Raw genomic sequence first — 12504 nt, forward strand, 5'->3', positions numbered from 1 at the left:
CATTCATGCATAAATTGGACAGTTCTGATCTTCAACTGCCTCACAACAACTGACAAACATATCAAATCATAGCCAAACAATGATATGAGTCTTATGCCCAGTTCAGATTGCATGATTTTCAAAGTAGTCGCGTTACGATGTTTTCACACTGCATTACTATCTGGGCTAGCGTTTTGTCGCTGCTTTGTTTCCACTGCAAGATGGATTGGCGACAGGGGCTTTTACATTGCATGACTTCACAATAGGAAGAAATCGCCGACAACTTCGTCTAAACTACGTCTCACAGCCAAAAACACATAGTATATCTTTTGTTATTAACTACATAACAAGAAAGAAGCCTTTAATGGGGTGGAAAATGTACATATGTGCTCACCTGAGTTTGAAGGGAATTAGCAATTTCTCCTCAACTTATTGAGCACAGCGTGTACACTTTGTCAATACAGGAGGGAAGAAGTTTGAAAGGTATAACCTCTGTAATGTTTTCCTTTTTTAGTAAAATGAGATCTTTACACTGTTCAAATCACAGTCAACATTATTTCTGGTATGTCTGGTGTTTCTGGCTTTCCTGAGGTCATGCTAAAGTATTTCAGTCTGGTTGCATTTTGGGCTGCAGACAAGCAGTCAGTAATGTCTTTCTGTTACCTTCAATTATTTGACTGAGTGCCCTTTTGAATCCAAGTACTCGTCTTTTTTAAACCGGCAACTCTGTATCAAATACTGCCAGAGCCAGCACATCGTACTGTAAGCCACGCATAATATTCTGTACTAACTATATCCCCTTATGAAAAAGATGTTAGCACTTTATTTTGATAGTCCAATTGAGCATTAGTAGACTGTCTGCTTAATATCTGTTGATGCTGCTCCTTTAACAGACATCTAACTGACTGCAAGAAACTTTGCAAGTGCATGTCAACTTGCACTAACCCTAACCCCAACCTAACAGTGTACTTATAATCTAATGAGAATTAGTTAGCATGTAAATGCAATGTAACTTAATTCAACAAACGGACCATCAAAATAAAGTGTGACCAAGAAGATTATTCAAGTGTAGTAAACTCAGGGGCGGATGTAGAAAATTATTTTGGGGGTCACAAAGGAGTGGCATGAACATTGTTGCAACATAGGCTCATTGTGAAAATGTCTCCCTATACACATTTCTGGAGATTGCAAATTATGTAGCCAGAAATACGTAAGGCTGCATTTAATTTTTAAAACGAACGCTACAGGGCAATATGACGCCGTTCCTTTTCCTGCTTACCGGCTGACTACTTACCTCCGTATGGACGGCTTTTCCGCTGTTACCAGTTTGTCCAGTAGCTCGCCATGTTTGTCGGCACACTTGTTCCAGACCCGCAAAGAATGATTCCAGAAAGTGGGTAAAATCAGAAGCCAAAAACTAAATAAACAAGTAAATAACAGGGTGGGTTTAGGGAAGGGGGTGGACGCTGTTCAACCTGTGTTTTTGAAAGCACTATTGGTTGGGTTTAAGGATGGAGAAGGTTAGGTCAGTCGATCACCCAGTCAGTCAGTCGACAGTGTCCTCTGGTGAATTTATGTGAAACGGCTAAATTGTCTATAGTGTATGTGAGTGATTGAGAGTGTATGGGTGTTTCCCAGTGATAGGTTGCAGCTGGAACGGCATCCGCTGCATAAAACATATGCTGGATAAGTTGGTGGTTCATTCCACTGTGTTGACCCCAGATTATTTAAGGGACTAAGCCGAAAAGAAAATAAATGAACAAATGAATGAATGAATTTTCATTAGGAATTGGTGTGTAAAGAATTAATAACAACTTATGCTCTATACCAGAGATACCCAAAGTAGAGTAAAAAGGCAAGTTTTGTTTTGATTTATACCGTTCTACCAACAGATTATTTCTAAGGGTAATTCTGCTACTGTTTTGAAGGCATTTGACGGTTTCATATACATAATTTGATAAGCATTGCCTTTATCTTATCAAATATGGTCTCCTCACTGGAATAAAGGGCTTCTTTTTTTGAATCGCTAATCCCTAACTTCATCTATTCATTAGTACTATTTAAGTATGAGTATTATATCAAATCAAGGATGTGACGCATGATTTACTGAACCAAAACAGTTCAGAGAGTGGTTTGTTTGGACTACGGTTGAGGAAACACAGTTAATACACTGGGTACCAGTGCTAAGGTGCAGATGGTAATTTCTAATGCTTTTTCTCAGTAGAACCGACCCTGAGTATGCACCTTTTGAACTAAAAATAAGGCATTTCATGAATGACCACTGATCATGATTTCAGCTAAAATCTCTAAACTATTGCAGGGGTGGCCAACCGTGTTCCTGGAGAGCCACCTTCCTGCAGATTTCAGTTGCAACCCATATCAAACACACCTGCCTGTAATTATCACGTGGTGTTCAGGTCCTAATTGATTGGTTCAGGTGTGTTTGATATGGGTAGCAATTGAAATCTGCAGGAAGGTGGCTCTCCAGCAACAGGGTTGGCCACCCCTGCTTTATTGTCAGGATGGAAAATTGAGACCCTTATAGAAAGATCAAATAATACGTTGAAACCATTTTAGATTTTTTTCATGTGAATCGATCCACATGTGTTCCACGTATTTCACATTTAATTTTAACATGCCATTGCACATGTAGCGCTCATGTGGATTTGCTGATAAGGAAAAGTTAAGTCTAAGCTAAATGTATAATCAGATTATTTTACTTTGTTATATGCAATAATAAATCATGCAGTTTGGCTTTTATATACATTTGAGGACTTTAGTTTTTCATGGGGATTTTTAATATTGTATTTTGTCACCCACTCTACTAAAATTCCAATATGAGGTCTAAAATCTCTTTTGAGAAATGTCAAGGGAGGAGAAAAACTGCAATAAAGCAGAAAACGTTGGTACATATTAAAAGGTTGAATGCAAACACGGTATTGAGCTGGCATCGCATAAAAGGTTATTTGTTCGATTGTGGTTTGCCTTTTGTTGACATTTCATTCAGAATCCAGAGCATAATGGGTATTACGTGGGTGTTGTCATGTCTTGTTTTTTGAGCTCTAAGCAAATGATGTCATGGATAGACTCAGGTAAAGACATAGACAACTGCACTTAAATGTCGAGCTACAGCATTTTTAAAATGTCAAAATAATTTAGAGAATAACAAAGTATTCTATGTTCTACAGAAAATGCAAGTGTCTGTCTAGACATATTGTCTCTTATATGCAAAGATTTTTATGTATGGTCACAAACAAAAGAGAAAATAGTGAAACTTATTAATTTTAAGTTAGTTATTTTCAGTAAAATCTGATTTAAAGTCATTGCACAAATTATTAGGAAACTGGGATGTTTTGTTGTGATTACACAATAGAGATTTTACTTAGCAGACCAATCATTCCTTGTACTATAGTACTCTATATTACAGTATGGACTAAGACAGTGAGTCTGTCAAGGGAAATCATGGGTTTACAACAAAAGGAAACCTACCATGGAAAATAATAATAAATCATATATGGTGCTACCTTTTTGGGAATTATTAATATGGAGCACATTAGCACAGTATCAAAGTGGCCTGCTACTTCAAGAACTGGGCCTAGTATCAGACTCCTCCACTCATTCAGAGCACCAAGGGTGCCAGAAGAAATCTAGCTTGGGTTCTCCAACTGAGGAACTTACTAGAACAGCAGAATAAGCACACTCATCTCCAGGTGAGGGTGAAAGGAGGCAACAAGAGTGGCACTGAGCCAGCTCTTCCCAAATGTCCTGTTATTACTAGTGAGGTGACGTTCGAAACAGGTATAAAAAAAAAACGATACATCTCGCAGGGAAGCAGTATACCGGAGCTTGATTCATTTGGCCATCATCACGTGATCAGTAAGGTCCAAACACTGAAAAAAGTGTTGCGTGCAGAACTGTTGCAAACAATTTATTTGTGTTGAATTTAAACAAACAAATTAAGTTTAATAATGTTCAACTTAATTTGTTTGTTTAAATTTAACACAAATAAATTGATTTCAACCACTTAACGTAAAAAAATTGAGTAAATCCAAGGAATCATCTCTGTATAATTTTTTTCAGTGAAGCTTCATTTCACCTATACCCACGTGACTGCTTTGAATTTTAATTTAAAGGTTTAAATACACTCATGGGTTAGTAAAGCGAGAGATTAGGCGTCGATTACATACATTTCTATTGTTTCAAAGCACTGCACCGGTGCCACACACCAGTAATTCAGCTAAAACACAATAGAAATTTATAGTAAAAAGGTTTTGAACCATACTAAAGTGTATTAGCGTATGTTTTACAACTATCCATAAAGAAAACTACCGCATATCGAAGTATAGTGTTTAACAGAGGCGAGCTGACGAGTGCAGCAACAGCATCACTCACATAGCCTCCTCCTGGTTGGAACTCTTGGAACGAGTGGGTGGGTGAAGGACTACTTGGAACAAGATAAATGTAAATTCCTTTGAATACCTTGGATTTTACTACAGTCATCGGTGGTGTAATGTAGCATACCCTATGTGTAAAAACTACAGTAATTAAGTAATTTGTTTATATTACTGCTGTTGTATTGCTACATGAAAGAGTTAGTCAGTTGTGAAAAATTGACATTATTGCAACACAGTGCTTTCCCACACTTTAACCAGAAGGAGTCCTCATCGAGCTCTGATTTAGAAAGCTTCGAGTAACAAAACATTTTCCGATACAATTGAGTCGAGCGCTTCACCGGTTCAGAAAGTTTCATTTCACCATCACTAGTTATTACACAATTGATAGGGATGGCTGACGTTAGACCAATGTTTCGACACAGTGTCGAGATCCCGAAGTGCAAGTTTTTCCAAGCGCACGCTCACCTGCAAAAAACTGTGCTGCAAATGGCCAGAGTTCGAACTTTAGTTTATTTATAAACTGATTTCGAAAGGGGCTTGCGCTTATGATTGATAACAGCTGGTCCTCATTAGCTAACGCATGATTCACCAATCAGACGATTCCTAAATCACTATAAATAACCAGAGTATCTTACCTTAGCCATCTTTGTCTTGAAGAATCCCCCCTTCCATCCCTACTCCTCCCCTTTCCTCGTCAGGGCAGCACGATTTCTGTGTGAAGTTTGCATGTTCTCCCTGTGTTTGAGTAGGTGTTCCCCGGGCTCTCAAGTTTCCAACTACAGAAAAAAAAACATGTAACACAAGTAAATTGACAAAACTAAATCAACATCATAGGCAAGTGTTGAATTCAGCATACATTCTCCATAGCTATTCATAATCTACATTCACCATTATCAAGCGTTCTCGAGACCTACCTGAACTCAGACTCCCCTCTCGCCCTGCAACGGGGGGGAAGCTCCGGGCTTGAGGATTTCATGAGTTCAGGGCTCTCTCCCAGGAAAGCATGCCAAATACACTTTATAATCGATCATCAGCTAATGGCGAACTCTTGAATCCTGATTTATACAAATATTCAGAAATTATGAGTTGATGTATTTTAATAATATTACTTATTTATGACCAAATCAAGACATATTTATTACAAAATGTTTATTTGGATGTCAGACTAATGTTAAAACAAAACAAAACAAAGTATTTAAAAATAACATCTATACTTGGATCACTCTGGAATCGAACCCATTATCTCTGCATGCTAGTCTGGAACTCTCAGCGCTTCACTTAATCACTTAAAACCTCAACGCTACAACGTGGGGTTTAATACCTCAATTTGCTTAACTGTTTCTTTGCTGAAGCTGTACATAAAAATGCTAAATAAAATGCAATGCATAAAAAAATTATCACTATGTGTCACTGTAGAGACAAGTTTGAAAAAGTTTCGAAGCTGCAACACATTTACTTCAACTATTTTAGTGTTTCAAGCCGACCACTAGCAATTGACCTCTAGCAAAGTTTATCTTAAGGTCCTACTATCTTTCAGTGAGTACATGTACATCAACACAAAGTCTCTATTTTAATACGATAAAGACCATACTCTGATTAAGAGTCAACCATGTAAACATTAATGTTTGATCCTCTTAATCTGACTAAAGTCATGATCGAACTAAACAGAAATTAAATTAAGACTATTACTGACATGTAGGACTTTGATGCATTTGGCGACTTGATATTACATATACACATGGCTGTTTGACACTATTCTCTGCACCTACTGACAGACACACACATTGTGAAATGGGGAAGTTTTTTCTTTTTCATTCGACGTGCAGGAATCACATCTCATGACTTGTTCTTTCAGTAAGTCATTGCAGCAGAGTCATCTCTAATACAAAAGCAATTCATAGCAATCGTGTCAAACTTCAAAAATTACAATCAGTTCAGGTAAATATGAGTTGAGAACTCGTGAATGAATCCTTCTTTAAATGGACAAGCCTACAGAAGCTCCAGCAATTTCTGTCTAAAGTCTCTCTTTTCTCATTCTCTCCCAACCCCAGAACTGAACCCTGATTTATTCAAGATTTTCAGCTCTGAAATCTTGCAGATCCCTTGACACTCTCACCCGCCTTCCAGCACTGCTCTCCTATCTGTGGGTGGATAAAAGACTTAATCCAAAACTCCCAATGGTTACGTGTGCTATTAGGATGTTAACAGTTGAAGGTACTGTATATCATCTGAAGGCACTTCTTCAAACTTTCTGATTCTATTTAATCAAGACCTTAAAGAAGAGTGCAGTGGCTCTACGTTATAGGTAATATACGTCTCTATGAGATTTGATTCTTTTGCCATAATTTTGTTCCCATGCCTATTCTGAGAGAAGGGCAGCAAAAAAGGCACAGACACATCCTCATGAGATTGTCTGCTGTAAGTATGAGCAATCGTGCCTTTTTACAATATGATTTAAATTGAATATGATAGTTGGATGATTTTACACGAAGTTTGAAAAGTATTAGAAACTTCACACCTTGGTTTAACCTTAAGTTTTAAAGCTTTTTAGGAACTGGGCTGGAAATGAAAGCTTCAGTGAAGGTTCTACCAGGAAGACTCTAATTCTATGCAATCTTCATAATTCAGTCATTATTAATCAAGCATGCTATATAAATAAGCTGTCTTAACAATTTATTCCGCTGTTCATAGGTGACGTAGCTGAAGTTACCTCTATCCTCCCCACCACCATCAGGTTGGGCCCCGTTCTCGCTGGGAGTTGGCTACACCCTGCCTTCATCTTCAGGTAGTATTTGCCAGTTCTTCACGAGACCACTAATATAAGTGCATTTGTGTATGAAACACAACAAAAGATAGGCCTAATAGTAACTGGATGCAGCCATGATGATGCAAGCTGAGATTGCATCTCAGAGAGATGCATGCAGGCCAACTGCACTAGGTCTGTATCCAGACCTCTCTACAAAGAAAATGCAAAAGGTGTGAAATCAAAACTTTAGGTGTTGTAGTTTTGCAGTCCTTATACCTGTATTTTGTGGATACTGTCATTCAAAATGTCTGTTTTGTTTCATAGTGGCGTTTCACATTTCCACTCTTTACAACTCCAATTGTCTCACTACAAATCAAGCAGAATGGCTTTGTGCTGGCTTGTGGCAAAATAAACACACTTATCTGTTCATTCAACTATAAACTGTTGATTCTCTTCATAACATTTTCTTTTCCCTAAGACCGACATGCTCATCTATTCAATCTAATTGTGGTGCATTAAAGCAGTTGCCCGCTCGATCAAGTGAAGCCTTGTATGGATGTCATGACAGAGTCACAAAGAAAAACATTAAATATTTTGCCTTAGATTTTATTTCGACTTGTATTATTTTACAAAAAATACAAACAACTGAACTGTTTATTTACAAGGTCTATGCATTTATCAATAGAATCCACAATTTGCACATGGTCAAGCAATACGAAATGGAGTCGGGCTTGGATTGAATAGCGTTGCGATTTGGATCTGGACCTGAGTCCAGACTTTGAGAAGCCCTGGTTTAGAGCCTCTTGTTGTGGCCACTACAGCATCAATTGGTCTTGTGAATGACAAATACAAATCCTGCACAGTGGCCAAAAGGATTGAGCCATTCTTGCAGAATAGTGGCCAGATCACGATGTGATGTTGGCGCAGGAAAGTGTTTTCTGACTCGCTTCTCTAAAATGCCTTAAAGTGGCTCAATAATGTTTAGGTCTTGGGACTGTGCAGGCCATGGAAGATGTTCAACTTTACTTTCACGTTCATCAATAAATTCTGTCACCAGTCTTGCTGTGTGCATAATCATCCTGATACGTGGCACCTTCAGGATACAATATTTGACCCACTGAGTGCACATGGTCCTCCAGAATGTTTAGCTAGTGCTTGGCAGTGACGCATGTATTTAGCACAAGTTTTGGGCCTAGAGAATGCCATGATATTGCAGTCCAAACCATCACACTGATCCACACACATGCTTCAATCTGGGCATGGAGTCTGGTTGGTATGCTTGTTTGGGGCTTCTCCACACTGTGACTTTCCCGGATGTGTGAAAGACAGCAAAGGTGGACTCAGCGAACAACAAGATTTTTGCTGCTGGCAGCATTGAAACTGATGTTTGGTACTGGCACGAGTGACCCAGGGTATCAGACTGGCCATGTATATTCACTCTGTGGAGCTCCCGACTAAAAGTGTTGGTGGAATCAGGAGAGTTGAGGTGTACATTAATTTCTGCAGTGAGTTGGGCAGCTGTGGATTTATGGTTTTTTTGGATACAGTCTGAGTTAGTACCTGTACACCCATTTCAGACAGCTTCCTCGTGTCCGCAATTACTCTGTTGGTTGTGGTCCATCTTTCTAGGTGGTATGCTCACATTACCCTGGATACCATGATACTTAGTACATCACTAAGACTTGCTGTGTTGGTCACAGATGCGCCAGCGACATGTGCGCAAACAATTTGCCTTTTTTTTTTTAGCTCTGATATAACACCCATAATGTTGTGTGCATTGCAATATTTTTATTTACCAAAACTGAAATTATTCTGCTAAATAAACCTTCACACACTGGTGGAATGTGCTATCACTGAAGATTGACCACCTGGCTGGTCAGATTTAGCCATGAAACCTCCAACACAAACTTGGCCAATGTTTCAGCTTCATTGACCAACCTCTGTATTTACAGTGGGGAATTAAGCAAACTTTACTTAATATTCTAATAACATTGGGCTAAATCAGGAGTGCTCAATCCTATTCCGGGAGATCTACCTTCCTGCAGACTCCAGCTGCAACCTTGATCAAACACACCTGTCTTTAGTTACCAAGTGCTCCTTCAGATTCTATTCAGTTGGTTTAGTGGTGTTTAATCAGAGTTGGAGCTAAACTCTGCAGGAAGGCAGATCTCCAGGAACAGGGTTGAGCACTCCAGGGCTAAATAAAAATGTATAATTATGACCCATACAATGCATTTTTGTCTATAGCAAAAAAATACCTGGTGTAACAAGGATTTGAGATCCAGGGTCACATCTGCTAAAACAAAACAACCCGTTCATTTATTTGAATATGATGCACTTTTTACAAGGCACAAATTATTCCTGTCAGACCGACTTGAATCAACTGAAATAATTTGATATACTTTGACTTTGAGAAATGTCACAGAATATCAACTGCTAAGCAAATATAATCAAAGGCAGGATGTATTGAATATAATTTGATTGTGGCACAGTTGAGTTGATTTTCTATCTTATGTAAGTAGCACAAAATTGTGGCTCACCGGAGGCTTCTACAGAGTTTGATCTAAACACAGTGTACCCAAATGTTCATGTGACAAAAGTCTATGCTTCCAAAAACAGACCATTGTCACGGTTTATGGATCTGTGTGTTCCTCCTGTATGTTATGTATCTTGCCTTGTGTGTTGTCATGTGTGAGGGTGTGTGTTTGTTTACCTTTTGTGTTGACAACGTGCTTTTGGATCAGCTGATGTCATCAGCTGACTTAATCATCTTCCAGCTGGTCCTTATTTGCCAGGCTATATATTTCCTCATGTGGTATGTTCTGGTTATCAGTCCGTTGTTTGTCTTGTTTCTGTCTGTTGTTTTCCAGAATCCTTCGTTGTTCATTGATGTCTTCATTGTGACCCGTGGCTCTCGTTTTGAACTTTCTTGTCTCCAGTTCACTCCAGTGATATCCTTTGTTTCATTTTTCAGTTAATAAACACTTGCAATTGGATCCTTTTCGTCTAGTGTCGTGACAACCATTTGCTGGCTTAGAGGTATTTCCCAGTAGTCAGAAAATGTCAAGGACAAATACCATTGCAGTGCTGTTGCAAATCCTCCTTTGGCCCTTAGGGTTAGATGTTTGTAATGCCTGATCTAATCATACTGTTTGATTTTTATCAGCATTTCACATTTTAAAACTAGGGCAATCCAATTCAAAGAAGCTAGCAATAGCCAGGATGTGTAGCATACAATGAAAAAAGGGTCATGAGAGATGCCATTGGTGGAGGGGTCAGGCAAAATGCTTTCGTTACACTTTAACAACCTCATTAACAACTGACACAATATTACATTACGAAGCACATAACACTACGATAAACCACTTCCAGGTTTTTGTGATTTATTTGTGATTGGTTTTGGAAGGACATTAAAGCAAAGTTTTTCAAACCTGTTCCTGGAGGCAGACTAACAGTACATATTTTGGATGTCTCCCTTATCTGACCCGTTCATTTCAGGTTTTTGGAGTCTCTTCTAATGTTCTGATGAGTTGATTCAGGGGTGTTTGATTAGAAAGAGGTTGAAAATATGTACTGTTGGTGTGCCTTCAGGAACAGGGTTGGGAAAACTGCTTTAGGCAGAAAAATAAAGAGAGTTTGATACTTTCCCTTTACATTATCAACCTTATTTTTCACTACAAATAAGCTTATGTGCAAGAATTCCTATTCATTCAGTAGATAGGTAAATGGGTAGAACATATAAAGTGCTGTTTCTACACGAGCATGTAGCCTTGTGTTTTTGATTGTTATGTCAGTACTGTAGCTGCCTTGTGTTTATTTTTTTATTTTTTTCTGTTATTGCTTTGACTCTTACCTCTTGGTCTTTACTGATTGTACAGCACTTCGGATCAATTGGTTGTGTGAAAGTGCTTTAGAAATAAAGAGAAAAAAGAAAGAATGAAAGAAAGGAAGATGTCACTCGTAAAATGTACACGTCATATGTTGCATGGGTATTTTTTAGGCAATAGACAAAAAAATATTACTGTACAGGTCAATATTATAGATTTTTTTTATGCCAAAAAAAAAAAATCAATGGAATATTAAGTAAAGATCCCGTTCCTTTAAGAAGTTTAGTAGGATTCCCACTATGAATATTTATATATATATATATATATATAGAGAGAGAGAGAGAGATTGATTGATAACTTACATTTATTTCAGAAAATAGTTATCATTTTTTCAACATCATCAATGTTTTAACAGTATTCAAAAACTTAGAAAGATAAAACCAACTCTCCATCACTATCAACAATACATAAGACACTTTCAACAGACCATTTATCCACAAAAGACTTTAAATTTTTTGTTACTTTGTAAAATGAATACTCAATTTTTAATCGAGCTTCTACCATTCCCAAAAAAACTTTAAAAACATCTTTTGATCCATTGTTTTGAATCTTATTTTTCCTTGAAATCCATATAGACAGTTTAGCCACTCCAAATACAAAATTTAACAAGACATGTTTTTGTTTTTTCTTAACAGAATATTTTGGCCCAAAAATGAACAAGGGAAAAGAAAAACAATCTCCCCATTTCATTGTCCAGAGATCCAATAGATCAAATAACACTTTCAATCTATCACACCCACAAAACAAATGCATTAATGTTTCAATTTGATTACAAAAAGGACACTCTGTTTCATGATTAGAATTAATATGTGCAACATGTTTATTGGTCGCTATAGCCCCGTGAATTATTCTCCACTGAAGATCCCCCGTCCGTTTATCTATTGGCAATTTATACAATGATCTCCATCTTCCTTTTACTGTATTTTCCGGACCAAAAAAACCATACCATTTTGAATCCTTCATTCCCTTAAAGTATTTACTATGGATTGCTTTCACACATATCATGTATGCTTTTTTCTTGTCCAACTCTTCAAAAGTAACAAAAGAAACATCCCCATAAGATAGAAAATCATTTTCTGAAAAAGTCCAATCTTTCACTGTCTCTGAAATATCTACACCAGGAAAAACATATTCATATCCATCTTCCCACTGATTAATCAGATCATTATCCTTTATGAAATCCCTTATTAAGTTTGGCAAAGCTTCATACACTTCTACTACAATTCTTTTTATCAATCTTTCTGATCTTATTTTCACCAATTGACTCAGAACATTAATAGAAGACTGTATAGCTTTTAGTAAATGACCCAACTTTGTACAGCCTGCCTCTCTTAATGCCACACGAATACTAGCAGAATTTAAAGATTTTGCACTCAAAAAATCATTATAAAAAAGTGGCTCCTCAAAGATCCACATTCCTAGAAAGGTATTAGGATCTCTTGACACTTTTAAAACTTGCCACGCCTGTAATACTGAATCATAAAAAGGTGTTAGATCT

At 37.6% G+C, this 12504-nt stretch overlaps 1 long non-coding RNA gene across 1 annotated transcript in view; it reads right to left on the bottom strand.

The window, feature by feature from the left end:
• Positions 1-10076, bottom strand: part of LOC147837944 (uncharacterized) — a 42107-nt gene extending 32031 nt beyond the window's left edge. The window contains exons 1-2 of the long non-coding RNA XR_015524733.1: positions 9833-10076; positions 5009-5149 (exon numbers count right to left, since the gene is read on the bottom strand). This is a non-coding gene — a long non-coding RNA (uncharacterized LOC147837944). The remainder of the gene's footprint in view (positions 1-5008; positions 5150-9832) is intronic.
• Between the last annotated feature and the right edge of the window lie 2428 nt (positions 10077-12504).

This window comes from Danio rerio, chromosome 24 (genome assembly GCF_052040795.2).
Source record: "Danio rerio strain M-AB ecotype USA chromosome 24, GRCz13ab, whole genome shotgun sequence".
Lineage (NCBI taxonomy): Eukaryota > Metazoa > Chordata > Actinopteri > Cypriniformes > Danionidae > Danio > Danio rerio.